This window comes from Gallinula chloropus (genome assembly GCF_964237585.1).
Source record: "Gallinula chloropus genome assembly, chromosome: 3".
NCBI lineage: Eukaryota > Metazoa > Chordata > Aves > Gruiformes > Rallidae > Gallinula > Gallinula chloropus.
Genome location: NC_140087.1, coordinates 103,007,145 through 103,022,131, shown reverse-complemented (window position 1 = coordinate 103,022,131; position 14,987 = coordinate 103,007,145).

Genomic DNA, 14,987 nt, shown 5'->3' with positions numbered 1-14,987 from the left:
ATCTAGCACAGCAATATGAGTTCCACTATAACATTTTGGCACATAATTTCTCTGATTACTAACATAAGTAATTTCTAATTTGATAAACTGATACCGTGACACACATCCAAACTTTGGTGTATCTTTAAAGCTTGCTACAGAAACTTGTTTCATACTATGGTAGGAGCAATATGTACATGTGAGTGGTGTGTTAAAGGTGTGTGGTAGAGCTACACGTGGAATTACAATTTATATTTTTAAGAATATTTTAATTGATTTTATATACAATGTTTTGACTTATGTAATTTTCTATGTTAATACTTTTAGAAATTGTGTGTGGCGAGCATGCTTGAGTATCATATGGTTCCGAGAGGCTGACATTCCTGTATTCCTTTGATACTCTGGTGTTTTGTTGACTTTTGTTGGAAGTCCAAACCACATGTCTCGTCCTGTAATTCCAACTCAGATGGAACTCCCATTGACCTATAGCAGAAATTCCTCAAAGAGGAAGGTTTGCAGAGCTGAACCAAATATAATTTAACTGTCTAAACAGTTAAATAAGGCAGTAATACTTCCAGCTGGTTACTACTTGCATTCTTTTATTCCAATTTTATATTAAATAAACTTTCTCAAGATTTCTGCGTATAGGAGAAGAGAGTTTCCATTTATACACTATAAAATAGTACCTTATATCTGATTGTTCCTTTTCTCCAGCCTCCAGAGTAAACTGGGAGGTTTTCTTCGTTGTTCACTGTTTATTCATATGGTATATAAAATGGGCTTAGGACTCTGGATATGCTTAAACACGTGTAATGTTGAGTTATTTTCTGCCATCCATCTGATTATAAACCGTTCAGGAAAAACAGGTCTTTATCCACAGTTTTTAAAATGTAAGCAGTCATGGGTTGTACTAATTCAATTTTATTGCAGTGTCTGCAGAATCAGCATTGATTTTAACGTTTCTGAAACAGTGGCCAATGGCTAGATGACCATTTCCTCAGTGTCCACTGTGAGAATATTGCTGTAATATGTTGCAAATTTTTCATATTTATTTTCTTTTTTTTTAATGTTACCTAAAACAAAGTCTTTGTTGTTTTTATTTTAAGCAGTGAATTTACCAAAGAACTGTTTGCACTGTATAATGAATGCTTTTCAGTTAAAATAAAGTGGGCCACATTTCCAAGTACATTCCAAGTGATTTCTTCTCGATACATACATTGTTTAAATTATTTGTGGAAGATTCCTCTGTGTAGGCTTTTAGCAAATATCTATATTACTTAAGTTAGGAAGGATCAATACACCATTTCTGAGAACTAAACAATGAGCTAATGAATTATGTAAATGCAGTAGGTACGTTAATATTATGACACATAGAATTTAAATATCTAGTCACTGTTTTCTTCTAGGTGATGGGAAAAAATGCATGCAGACTCAGAAGGATATTTAGAAATACATTTATTTCTTAGCACAAATATACATGTAAAAACTGTTAGCACAGATCATTTTTTCCCCATTTTTATGGGAACGTCATCACACCTACATACAGCCTGTTCTTAGACAGGGTTCTCACCTCCTCACATCTTGAAATACATCCAGTCTTGACTTGCCTTCCAGAGCTCTTGGGTCTACATTCATTCTTCATTCACATCATTTCACAAATGGATATCCAGGTTCACTCAATTGCAGCTCAAAATGAATCTCCTGTGCAAAAGAGATCCTCTTATTTTACTTTATCTTGTTTCTCTGTCATAGAATATATGAATTACTGCTGAGTTACTCTCATCCTTCAAGGAGGTGTTGGGATCTCTAGGGCACTGGGGTGGTTCCTTTCTTAGATCCACCTTAGATTCACCTGTTTCTTAATGGCTTCATACAGTAAAGCATTTTCTGATACAATATCATTGCAATTAAAATAATTCTAAGTTGCCTTACAGTGAAATGGGAGCAGTTAAAGATGGACTCCAAGATGGACTCTGCTTCTTTTAACAGACACAGTTCATAAGTTCCTAAGCCTAACATAATTATACTCAAATATTAAAATTTGAACAATTTTTTAAAATATATTTGTTTTTTTCCCATGAGACTAAAACAGGCAGCAAAGGTTTTGTTGCAGCATATAACTTTGTGTTAGTCCAAACAAGACAACAGCCAGGGTTCAAGACAGTTAACTGCCAAGAAGTTTGCTAACAATTCTTAAAAAAAAAACCCAAAAACCTGAAAAAACCCTACAAACTTTAGACATTGAGAATAAAATTCTTGGGCTGATACTGAAATATCTTAAGAAAGATTCATTTATTTTTGAAATAAACTGAGTAAATTTGCTTTATTCCTTTTGGTTGAATACAGCTAAGAATCATTTGGCTGCAGTAAGATTAAAGTTGTCTTTTATAGGGAATGGCCTCCCGTACTCAGTAGCTTTGTTCTGTAAAAAAATATTTTGCTACCATAGTTTGCGTCATTATGTGATCTAAAATATTTTTCCTTATATTTTCCTTTTAATACCCCTGTATTTTCTGAATAATCTTTGCAGTGAGATTTTGACATGCTGGGACTGTTCCATAGCTTTAGTTTGGAAACTAGATAAGGTATAAAAAGCTGGTATATTTGACTAATTTTTTCAAAATTTGTGCATTATTCTGTTGTCATATTGTTAAAATAGATAAATGTTTTGCATATACAGGGTAGTACCAGTAGAAAGAAAAACTGTTTACCGTCCTCTCATTGTCTTTCTCATCTACAATGTGGGTCTCAGTGAAGTTATTTCAGAGTTCAGAATAATATTTTTTATTATGTACAAGAAAAAAAATGAGATCTGTTATGTGACAAACCACTTGCTAGATAGAATATGTCAACAAAAAATACCTATATGACCATATGCCCATCCATATTCACGATGTAAGTTTGTCAGACTCTCAATGGAAAGAAACAATGTTATCCTTATCAAAAATAAAGTTGACCAATAAACTACTAAACATGTAATAAATTAGTAGATACTAGTACTGTCCTGATGAGCTTTGCATTGTGATGTGCCTAATCAGGAGATTGGGCTGAGTCATGAAAAGGCAACATTGTCTGCTAATACCGTATTTTAAAGCAAACATCCCAGCAGTATCAGACTGTTATTTTGCAATTATCCTGGCCACTTAGTTCCATGCAAATAGTTCCTTTTTGTTTTCATGGTTAGCCTGCTGTGACATGGCAAGGAAATCTCTGCACCTCCAACATGTTTTTCCTTTTGTTTTCCACCCCACATCTTATGAATGGTTCTTTCATTGTGCTGTACCATTCCGGCCTGGTAACAGACGGAGCGGAGTACAGATCAGATATGTCTCAGTTACATGAAGATCTGGCCAGCTGTGTTTAGCTGAAAAGCTATGAATTGAATATCTCTGTTTGGATTCAGAAATGGAACAGACCACCAGTTCCTGCGATAAAGGAATAAATCTTATTGTTGCATTCGGTAAAGATGTTTGTGTCTATTTAATGCCTCCCTCGGCGATACATCTTTACATTCCCACAAGTCACATGCTTTAAAAATGTTGCTGCTTTGCCAAGATAAATCCCACTACCTACTTATATCTTTATAAGTTGTTGTCTGTTGTTAACCTGGCTCGCAGCCATTCCACGGATTAGCGAAGCAGTGTTTCATGTCTCTTTTCATAGAGATTAGCTTGAAGAAAGTACCCAGAGGGAAAAAAGCAATCTGAAATTGTCCTGAGAAAGGAAAAAAAAACTATTGCTTTGTTTTGGTTGGGAGAAAAATATAAAGATTTCATTAAGTTCTTTGAATTTTTTTCAGACAGAATGCAACAGTTCATAAGGAATACAGAAACTTAAATAGAGCAAAGCTACACATATACTAGACTGCAATAGACTCACCATGACGTTCACAATTTATTAGACCAGCTACTAGAGTGGGAGTAAGGCAGGCTTTAGCCCCTACCTCCACTCCAAATCATTTCCTCTCGTTCCATAATCACCTTTTATTTTACTTTTTTCTCCCTCCAAGTGATTTCACAGCTAAGGTCCCTAAATATGAATTAAACCAAGAATATCAGGGCAAATCATCAGCCTAACCCCTCAAAACGGCAGGTCCTAGCTGGTGAACCAGGACTTGGTCAAAGACCTGAAGGGGATGCTTCAGAAGAGGGTTCAGAGTCAGCGGGTAGGAAATGTTAGCCAAGGGGGCGTATTGGAGTTCTTGTCCTTTCCCCATGCTGATGTGCCAGATTTGGCACTGCCTGCTATAGATTTCCAAAATATGGGTTTCACAGTTCCAGGGACCGCTGTGAGGAGACATCAAGCTGAGGATTTAATCTCTCCTAACTCACCTGTGCTGTAGAAAGCCATCTTCTCGCTACACATGGGAAGCAAGTGTGACAGCTTTCATATATAGAGAACAACTCTGGTTACCAAAGGAATACTAAGCTGCTGGGAATTTCTCTCATCCTGGGTAAAATTGAGTTATGTTGCAACCTGTGCTTTAACTTAAAACCTCAAATGCTCTTACAGAAAAGGAAGGGCTGGGGTTTTTTTTTGTTGGTTGTTTTTTTAAATTAAGCTTTGTGGAAAGGGCCTTCTTGAATACAGTGTGGCAGACTGGAGACATTGTAGGAGTGGAATAAATGTTTTCTTTCAGCTGAACTGGCTTGGCATGGCTACATACAGCCTTACTTCTTGCCAGGCTATTCTCTTATATTGAGAGTATTTCAAGATTGCCATGCAATTATTTGGATTTTCTTTTATATCAACAATCAATTCAGGCAATAACAAACAATAGCTGCCTTGAGGTCAGAAAATGACAGCTTATTTCTAGTGCAGGCAAATGTTAACGTGGATTTTAAAACATCCACTTTGTTCCTTCTTTTTTTCTGTGGTTGAATGCTGTTGCTCCCTCACATCTCACCTTACAAGCAGCAAATAGTTTCCATTTGAACTTCAGATGTAATCAGGGAACATGTCATCTTAGCTTATGAAGATCAATCATTTTGCATGTTGGAAAGGATAAAAAGAGGCAATCCTACCTATTGCTTTAGATTAATGGCTTTTTAAAGCACGGAGAAGTCACTGCAGCCCTGTCTTTTATCTGCACAGCATGTTAAACTGAATTCAGTGTTTCTTACATTAAGACACCATCACGTGATTGAATACCGACTAAAACATATGCAGTCGTGACTCAAAATTTTAAAATGTTACTTCTGCATCACCATAATGTAAGCTTTAATACTGGATTGCTTACTCTCACAAAGAAGTTGAGCCAGAAACTGTTCATGTATGTGCAGGCATTCAGCTACTGCACTGCTCAGTTTTATGGATGCACATTCAGTTTCTGATGACTCTTATTCATTAAATTACACCAAAAATTCATATTCAACTAGATCCTAAAACTGCTTTTAGCTGTTTTATAGCCCCAAATTATGTAAGTGGAGTCACATTCTTTATTCCCCCCATGCATGATCTTGTGATTAACTGTGTTATACCAATCAGATAAATTCAGGCTAGAAAGCTTTTCAGCAATTATTTTAATTATTATTGGAGAAAGTAATTTAGTTAAGTTATTTCATCTGATACAGATATTCTGATAAGGCTACAGGTGAATCTCTCTGATACTCCCTGTAGCAAAACACAGCCAAATATGACTGATCACACTTGAGAGAGCAAGGAAGTAAAGGAAAAATAAAGAAAGGCTGAGCTTCTGTTTCCTTTCCGTGGTGACAAGTTGCCCACAGAGGAACAAGGCTGGTGACAGTTGCTGGGGTTTTATCTCCATCTGCTGCCATTTGTTTCACTCTGGATGATACATTATTTAAAAATATAACAACTTTCATAGGAAAGTCAAGATTTACACTCTACTAACACTGTGTAGGTTGCGTATTCCTAGTGATAATCTTGTCTCTCCTTTCCCTTTCAGGCCACAAGCTTGTCTGTATTGTAGTCTGTAGTTCTGTCTTTAATTTAAATTAAATTAAAGCAAGAATAGTCCACATTTATGAAAGAGCAGAAAAGCATGGTTGGGGAAAATGTTTATATTAGAAGTTTAAAGAGTTTGGGCTACATTAAGCTATAGCTGTGGTCAGGAATGTTGCATATTTTAGTGTTGGATTTGCACCACTGGAAAAATGCCTTGTTGGCCTACTGAACAGCCGTGGTTTGCAGATGTGAGAACTTACCAGTGCCAGTGAACTCCACCAGAGCTCTGGAAAATTATTCAGACACACAGATGAAGACCTGAGTTCATTCAAACCTTGGTGTCTCTGTTGAGAATAACACTGCAACTAAGGACCACTCTTGGTGGTGGGTGTGTGATAATTACTTGTTTGCAAGAGGGTAGAAAGGAGTATCTCTGTTCTGTGCAGAATTCTTATAGCAGTGTTGCTTCTCCATTGAAACACTGCAAACCATTTTACCTGTCTTCTAGAGGTGTTCAGATTAGCAGTAGTATATAACCATGACCACCTTAAAACCCATAATACTTATTATTTGGAGTATTAGAATACTTCTACAGAGAAAAGTTGCTTGCATGATTTGGTTTTTTTTAACTAATTACTAATTTAAATGGCAAAAATAAAAGGGATATTTTAGAACATAAAAAGAAAATGCAAATACCACAACAATCACATGTTCATTTTTTGAACTAAGAATTGAGTAGCTACTACTGGAACACAAACTAGAGTGTTCACCCTGGACTTTACAGAAAATCATATAGTTTCACAGATTCTGGTGTCCTGAAGGAACTAGAAGATGAAGTGGCCAAGTCACTCTCCATCATATTTGAAAGGTCCTGGCAGTCTGATGAAGTACCCACCAACTGGGAAAGGGGAAATAAATGCCCCGTTTTTAAAAGGGGGAAAAAAGAAGATCCAGGGAACTATGAACTGGTCAGTCTCATCTCTGTGCCTGGTAGGATCATGGAGCAGATCCTCCTGGAGACTATGCTCAGCCACAAGGAGAATGAGGAGGCGAAGCCAACATGGATTCACTAAGGGCAAATTGTGCCTGAAAAATCTGGTGGATGATGGACATCATCTTCCTGGACTTGTGCAAGGCCTTCAAACACTGTACAGCATAGCATCCTTATCTCTAAATTAGAGAGACATGGATTTGGCAGATGGACCAGTCAGTGGATAAGGAACTGTCTGGCTGGTTGCATATAAAGGGTTGTGGTTAATAGCTCGATGTCCATGTGGAGGTCTCTGATGAGTGGTATTCTTCAGAGGTCAGTACTGGGACTGACACTGTTCAGTATCTTTGTCGGTGTCATGGACAGGGGGATCGAGTGCACCCTTAGTAAGTTTGCTGATGACACCAAGCAATGTGGTGAGGTCGACACGCTGAAGAGAAGGGATGTCATCCAGATGGACCTCGACATGTTAGAGAGATGGGCCCATGTGAACTTCGTGAAGTTCAAGAAGGACAAGTGCAAGGTCCTGCATGTGGGTCGGCGCAATCCCAAGCGCATCTACAGGCTGGGTGGAAAATGGATAGAGAGCAGCCCTGCAGAGAAAGACTTGGGGGTGCTGGTGGATGAGAATCTTGACATGAGCTGACCATGCGTGATCGCAGCCCAGCAAGCCAATCCTACCCTGGGCTGCATCAAAAGGACCATGGCCAGCAGGCCAAGGGAGTTGATTCTGCCTTTCTACTCCACTCTCATGAGACCCCACCTGAAGTACTGTGTCCAGTTCTGGAGCCACTAACATTAGAGGGACATGGAACTGTTGGAACGGGTCCCGAGGAGGGTCACAAAGATGATTAGAGGGCTGAAGCACCTCTCCTATGAAGACAGGCTGAGAGAGTTTGGCTTGTTCAGCTGGGAGAAGAGAAGGCTCAGTGGTGACCTAATTGCAGCCTAGCAATACTTAAAGGGGTCCTACATGAAAATAAGAGAGGGACTGTTCACCAGGAAGTGTAGTGATAGGACATGGGAAAATAGCTTTAAGCTGAAAGAGGGTAGGTCTAGATTAAACATTAGGAAGAAGTTCTTCACTCTGAGGGTGATGAGACACAGGAACAGGTTGTCCACAGGTGATGGAGGCCCCATTCCTGGAGACATTCAAGGTCAGGCTTGATGCATTTTTGTTAGGAAGAAGTCCTATCCTCTATAACATCTTGGGCCTATATCCTGAGTCTCATTTCTTTAAATATGTGCCCAGAACAACAGAAAAGTTACAGTAGCAGTACCTGAAAACAGAAGTATCTCAAGGAACATTTATAAACAGTGTACTTACAAATTCCTCCTAATTAGATTGTTGGGGATAATATGTGATGACAATTTAAGGACATGATTTCACTAAAGGAGTTCCTTTTACAGACCATTGGGTTTGTCATTTTAGAATAAAAGCCTTGGTCACATTACCCTAGAAAATATTTAAAGTTTTTATTTCTAGGTCATTTTTATTATAAAAGGTCTATTCCTGTGACTGCCTAGCTACAGATGAAATTGAAATCCAAGTAAAAGCTAACTTATGTGTTTTTGGCCGGATTTCAGGAAATCATTCACTCTTCAGAGAATATCTGTAGCTCTCCCAGCAGATATAGTAAATTCTCCTAGGCAGCCTGCCAGACTGTCAGGGTGATGGCTTCTAGCTTAGATCTCAGTTAGCACATTTTGGTCTTCAGTGAAGATTCCCAAAGCTTGTTACATCAGTCTTGGCACAGCACACTGAGGAAGCGTGCACAGGATCATGACTTACATGAATACACTTCTCTCTCAGGCCCTGAATAAAATCTCTGGCAATCAGGCAGAAAACCCATACTTCCCTTTTGTCTTGTAAACTTGAGAGCCAATTAGTTAAAATATCTCTATGGAATACACGAATTTCCAGCTGTAAGCAGGAAGGAAACTTACACTTAACATGATAGTCCTTTATTACATGTATTTACTTTTAATTATTAAATACTTTACATTATTATGAATTAATGTTTTCTTTGACTGTGGTGATTACATTTATTTCTGTGATGCATGGTATTTCTTATCCTTATCTAGTGACAGCTATAGTCCCCATGCCTCTCTTTTACATGACACATGTGACCCTGCACCTAAAAAAAAATTTCCTAAGTCCTGTCCAAAGTATTCTGTCCGAGGGGTTGGATCTAAGGGAAAAACAACATTTATGGTAGCACAAGGACTAGTTTCATTAAGGAGATTAAAAAACCTTTTGCTGAATAACCATTGTGGAGTGACCAAATAAGACAACAGTTCACAGTTATTTTGAAGGAAATGGTTGGAAAAGTGGCAGGAAGGGATCGTTTGAGGTGGTTCAAATAGAGTGCAGTTTTAGAGGAGTTCTTCAAAGTGTACAATAATCCCTTAAACTGAAGACATCCATCTTTTAAGTTCATGGTAAAATTTCCACAAAATTAAGTGCATGATGCACATAAATCAATAAATATGAAATTGCTTAATTGCAAGGATTGCAACATATCTAAACATATATCTGCTTTTTTTATATGTTGATTTATTCCTCAGTATCTGCAAAGTTCCGTTCTGTCAAAGGAGAACCATGCTGTAAGAACTATCTGCAGTATTTGAAGCAGGAATTTATTTTTCTTTAGATGATAAATTACTAATGCTGTGTTACTAAATTGTACATCCCTTTGAGAATTATATTAACATGACAGTATTATCCTGTTTAGGATTATTCTGATTATCCTGATTAGGATTCTTCTTCCCAGTACCTGATATTGATTTCCATATATTTCACATATTGATCCATATTTTAGTTGCTTTTCAGTAACTGGCTTTTCTATTCTGTACTACAATTCCTTTTCCCTGACCTGAAGGTGGCACAAACTTGTGTATCGAGAAGTGGAAATGTGCTGTTTGGGAGTACTCAACAGTCTGTATACAGTATCCTGTATTTTATGAGTTTTATATAAAAGGTGTAGCAAAAATAAAACTATTTTTTTTTAAAAGTAAATTTCTGAGGTAGAATTAATTGTCCAAACTAGAATAAACGAGTGATAAAATGGTTTTCAACTCTTTGAGTCAAGCTGTGAGTTAGCCCAAGAAGTTAAATGGAATTTAGGAGGAGGTTTTGCTGTAAAACACATAAAAATGGGTTGTGTTTTGTATGAATAATTTGAAAAGGTTTGGCTACAACATGTTTGTAGAGGTTTATCAAAAGTGCTCCAAAGAAACCATCTGTGCTGCTGGACAGTTGGAAAGGACACATGGCTAATGGAGAGGCTTGTTCTGCTGTCTCCAGAGTTGCTGGATTCTACATTGATACTATTTGTCATCTTGATGCTAAAACAATATTCCAGACCAAGGCAGAAAGACTGAAAAACTTCTCTTAACCATTGTCTTGCTGAATCATGATCAGTTAAATGAAGGCCTTTAAGATAAGAAACAGCATGTCTTTATTCTTGGATTAGCTTTCAGTATGCTTGGCAGTTCCTTTAATCTCTCAATGTTTAAATCTCCCGTCTGTAAAAAAGACATAATAGTGCAGGCCTATGTAAAGGCTTTTAACATCTAATGAAGCTCACCAGTGGCCTTTTGTGTCTCAGAGAAAGCTTGCTGTTGCTCCTTCTCTGTGTTATTTCCCTTTCCTGTTTGTTTTTCATGATGACTATCTTTGTCATTATTTCATAAAGGAATATGGTTGACCAAATGAAGACAAATCTGTCTTTTACCACACCTCTATGGACATTTAACCAGAAAGGGAAGCTGAGTCTTAGATGATCTCATTATCACAAATGTTTTCTAGGTCTGTGAGTGGCTTGTGGTGCCACTGTGTTACCTGTCATTTCCCACCAGCTGCTCTGGTTTTAGAAGCAACATTCGTAGTTCTTTCTCCTTTCCTTTCATGTACAAGGAATTGGGCATATGGAGAATTAGTAACAATGAGACCATACTTATGCATGTCTAATTCCTGTTAGATAGCCTATACACTTACAGTAAATCCTCAACCACTTTCTCAAAATTAAGATGAAGAAACAATATGTATTAATACAGTTCAAAACCAATCATAGAACATCCCAGAATTTCAGTGAACCCAAATGAATGTAAAATCAGACAAAATTTTTTCATCAGTTTAAATTTCTGTGATGTTAGATGAGTCTTCAAGCCCATCTTTCATCTGAATTTCTATTCTTTCAGGCAACCCTAGGTCTGATTTTTTCTGGAAATTGTTGAATTCAGTGTCTGTTGTCATCATTCCCTTCCTTAGGTTTTCCCAGGCAGACATGGGATTAGATAAGGTCTGCTTCCATTTTCTCAACACACTAGAGCTTCCATAGCCATGCAATATTGTTTTTTCATCAGGGATGTACTTCTTCCAAGTTCTGCATCACAGGCATTTCGATAAATCACAGAATCATAGAATGTTCAGGATTGGAAGGGATCATCAGTTCCAACCCCACTGCCATGGGAAGGGACATTGCTCACTAGACCAGGCTGATCAAGGCCCCATGCAACCTGGCCTTGAACACTTCCAGGGAGGAGGAATCCACCTGGATAACCTGTTCTAATGGCTCCCTGCCCCCATAGTAAAGAATTTCTTCCTAATATCCAATCTAAATCTACCCCCTTCCAAATTAAAACCATTACTCCTCGTCCTATCACTGCATGCCTTTCTAAAAAGTCCCCAACTTTCCTGTAGGACCCCTTCAGGTACTAGAAGGCCTCTATAAGATGTCCCCTGAGCCTTCTCTAGGCTGAACAACCCAAACAACCCAGCCTGTCTTCATAGGAAAGGTGCTTCATCCCTCTAATCATCTTTGTGACCCTCTGCTGGACCCATTCTAACAGCTCCATGGCCTTCTTATGTTGGGGACTCCAGAACTGGACACAGTACTCCAGGTGGGATGTCATGAGAATGGAATAGAAAGGCAGAATCACTTCCCTTGAGCTGCTGGCCACGGTCCTTTTGATGCAGCCCAGGACAGAATTTGCTTTCTGGGCTGTGATCACACATGGTCAGCTCATGTCAAGATTCTCATCCACCAGTACCCTCAAGTCTTTCTCTGTAGGGCTGCTCTTTATCACATCATCCCTCAGCCTGTATTGATGACAAGGATTGCCCTGACCCAGGTGCAGGACCTTGCTGAACCTCTTGAGGTTCACATGGTCCCACTTCTCCAGCTTCTCCAGGTTCTTCTGGATGACATCCTGTTCTTCTGGTGTGCCAACTGCACCACTCAGCTTGGTGTTATCTGCAGACTTGCTGAGGGATGCACACAACCTCACTATCAATGTCACTGATGAAAATATTAAATAGAACAGGTCCTAGTACTGACCCCTGAGGGACCCCACTTGTCACAGATGTCCATCTGGACATCAAGCCATTGATGACTACTCTCTGGGTGTGACCATCCAACCAATTCCTTATCCACCAAACAGTTCACTCATCAAATCCATATCTCCCGAGTTTAGAGAGAAGGATCTTGTAGGGGACTGTGTCAAAGGCTTTACAGAAGACCAAGTAGATTACATCCATTGCTTTTCCTGTGTCCGCTGATGTGTTCACCCCATCATGGAAAGCCACTAGGTTGGTCAGGCAGGATTTGCTCTTGGTGAAGCCATGCTGACTGTTTTGCATCACGTCCCCATCTTCCATGCGCCTTAGCATAGCTTCTAGGAGGATCTTTTCCAGGATCTTCGCAGGCACAGAGGAACTTGTAGAGATGCCCCTTTTATAAATATACCTGATAAAGAGCAGCATTCTGCTGATGAATCCAAATTCTTCTGACTTAAGATACTTATATCTTTATAGGCAGCAATTACATTTTCATTCCCATCTCCCAAAAGAGGTGGATAGCTTTAATTCCATTAAAAGGATACATTAGAAAATTCCCTATAAAAGGTTGAGCAGAGTGTGGTGGGCTGAGCCAGGCTGGAGGCCAGGTGCCCATCAAAGCTATTCTATAACTGTCCATGCTCAGCTAGACAGGGGAGAGAAAATACGAAAGGCTTATGAGTTGAGATAAGGACAGGGACATATCACTCACTGATTACTGTTTCCCATGCTACCTGCATGTGTTTGCATAGAGTCATTTCATCTGGACCCCAATGAAGCTGATTTCCTGGCTGCAGTGGTTAGAATTCTTGGTACTTTACCAGTGTTTTCCTGTTGGTTCCTCTTACCTCAGGAGTCCCTGGCTCATCTCCACTAGACTGCAACTGTGCTGCAGTGTGTGCAGCACATCACTGAGCAACAGACTGAGGGGCCTCACTGGCATGCTGCCCCTCGAACTGTGGTATGCCATCCCACAACTTGTTGCAAGCAATCTTTCTATTATCTCTAAACAGCCTAGTTTAAAGCTGTGCCAATGTGCTCCACTAGCTCTGGTGCAAAGATGAATATATATCCCTAAACAGGAGAAATTTCTAGTCGTCAAGATGCTGTTAACAAATAATACTGTGTACAACAGTAGACACAGGATAAATAAGTCCTCAAAAGCATCTGAAATCTAAGTGCTGGATGTTAAGCTTAATATAATGCATAATAAGAGTTAAGACACTGAAAATGGGATGTATGAAAAAAACATATGCTAAACAGTGACCATCCCACACTAGCCTGAAGGGACACCCTGAGAATAACGTTAGCTATCAAATATCACTCCTGCTTGGACTCTGTATTCCGTTTGCCATGGAGTCTAAAGCTCCAAGTTCCAGGGTACAGCACTGAGCATACACTTTAGCCACCCTTTTAAACCAGTTCCTTCTGTGATTTCACATTTTCCTTCATGTTTAAGGCATGCTACTGCTTATTTTCAGCTACTTAGTACCAATTTAAAACTCTACTGAGACTTTATTTTTTTAGTGCTTTTACAGTAATTTGATGACTTGTAAGTGGCAGAGGAGTACTTGAGAGGCTGAGAACTAAGCATTGTCCAATATTAAATATTCATGAGTGAAGGCAGAGACAATTCACAGCGGTAGTATTACTGTCACTGTAGTGACTTGAGAACCATTTTCTCCCATAGCCAGGCTGCTCTAAATGCAACAGCTGAGCATAAACCAGGGCAGCGATGCTGATAAGCAGCTGTCTCCATGGAATCGGGATGATGATGCTCTGTATGACAGTAAATAAAACAATGCCAGGCTCCATACCTGCAAACTTGAGTGTTTATCTGGAAGGAGCCTACACACTTTTAGCTCATTCCAACAAACCCTTTCCAAAAAGTTACAAAAGTCAGGCCAATCAGTTTTAAAGGGTGGCAATTTTTAGCCATCTAAAAACCAATGGATGAGATGATGCTTTGGATGACTGGCAATTAAGTGAGCTGCTTGAAAGTTACAATTCTGTGTAACTCGTACTTTAGCTGACAATCCATATTTGGATCTAGCCCTATTGTCACTTCTCTGATGCACCCTTCAGCTTGCCTTCTCTGCTGCACTGTCATCTTTGTTGCCTCTTCTTTATCCCCTCCTTGTATCCTTAACTCATCTTAATCATTCCACTCCCACCAGCTTTTTATCCAAGTCTGCTCATCTCACTCCACTTAGTCTCCAAGTTTGACTTAGTTGGAAGAATCAAGGAAGTCAATAAGCCCCAGCAGACCAATTTTGAGTCTAACATAAGCAGACATTTCCTGTAAACCTGATACCTGGATTATTTCCATGATACAAGAATGACAAATGGTTCACTAAATAATAGACTTCTTAAATACATTATAATTTCAATGAAACGTTTCAATGCATTTCTAAAAAGGCAATAAGAAATGAACTGTAGTGCAATTTTCTGTGGTGAGCTTCACAGCCAGACTTAGGTCTAGGTCCATGTAAGATGTTGAAAAACAAATGGGGACATGATATCATCACCAGATGTTGGATATAAAACGATGTATTTTTTGTGGTTAGTGGGCTGAAAAGCTGGTCGAACTATTATTCCCCTTTGTGTAAGAGCAGTGATACATCTGTTAGAAATTGCACTAGGACCTTCGGGATTTTCAAATGCAGTAATGCAGTTTTGCAGATGTAGCTAATTATACATTGCTAAATAATGAAGATTTGGATTTTTTTGGAGGTGAGGGGAGAGGAATGTATTCCTTATTATGTT